This window comes from Elephantulus edwardii, unplaced genomic scaffold, assembly GCF_000299155.1.
Source record: "Elephantulus edwardii isolate Elephantulus edwardi_28Jun2011 unplaced genomic scaffold, EleEdw1.0 scaffold00032, whole genome shotgun sequence".
NCBI classification, from domain to species: Eukaryota; Metazoa; Chordata; class Mammalia; order Macroscelidea; family Macroscelididae; genus Elephantulus; species Elephantulus edwardii.
Window position 1 is genome coordinate 8,486,171 of NW_006399782.1, and position 1,140 is coordinate 8,487,310.

Here is a 1,140-nt window from a genome sequence, read left to right on the forward strand (position 1 = left end):
AGAAGTTGGGTTTCAACCTCTCCAGGCCGAATCTGTTTGTTCTCTTAGCAGTCCATAATATACTCAATACTCTTCTCCAGAACTACAACTCAAAGGCATTGATACTTCTTTTTTTTAGTGTAACCATAGTTGTATTTGCATACTTCTTTTATTATGCTTAGAAATTGTCCATCTCTCTCATGTATAGCAAGTAATTATAAAGACCATGGCATGAATGAGATAGACTTTAGGTTGCAGACTGACATCGTTGATCTTCAGTACTCTGGAGAGGTCCCTGGCAGCAAATTTTTCCAATGCAGTTTGCTTTTGATTTCCTAGCTGTTGGTGCCTAGACTGTTGACTGTGGAGCCAAGCAAGCTAAAGCTGTTAACAACCTCAATCTCTTCACCATCTATCATGATGCTGCCAATTGACCCGTGGTGAGAATTTTTGTTTTCTTAATGTTGAGCTTCAATCCATATTGAAGACTACCATCCTTAATCTTCTGCAGCAAATGCATCAAACCATCCTCAGTTTTGGCAAGCAAGGTTGTGCCATCTGCATAACGCAAGTTGTTGATGAGTCTTCCTCCAATCCTGATGCCACATTCCTCCTCATAGATTTGTTCTGCATATAGATCTGATGATTTGTTCTGCATGTAGATTGAAAAAATATGGAGATAGGATGCATTCCTGGAGTACACCTTTTCTAATTTTAAATCATGTGATATTTTCTTTCTCTTTTCTGATGACTGCCTCCTGATCCAAGTATAGGCTTCACATAAGCACAATCAAATGTTCTAGGATTCACATTCTTCTCAAAGTCAGCCACAACTTGTGGTGATATATACAGTTAAATGCCTCTGCATAGTCAATGAAACATAGATAGACATTTCTCTGGTACTCTTTACTTTCAGCTAAGATCAATCTCTGGAAGCAGGAGCGGCATCCACTTCCAAAATGGCTTGCCTCTGGAAACTCTATGTACGAACAGTGTTCAGGCTGTTCGTTCAGAGGGTCCCTATGAGTCGTCTACGACTCGACAGCATTAAACAACAACAACAACAAGATCAATCTAACATTGGCTATAATGTCCATAGTTCCAAAGGCCTCTTCTAAATACAGCCTGAACATCTGGCAGTTCTCTGTTGATCTGGTGTTC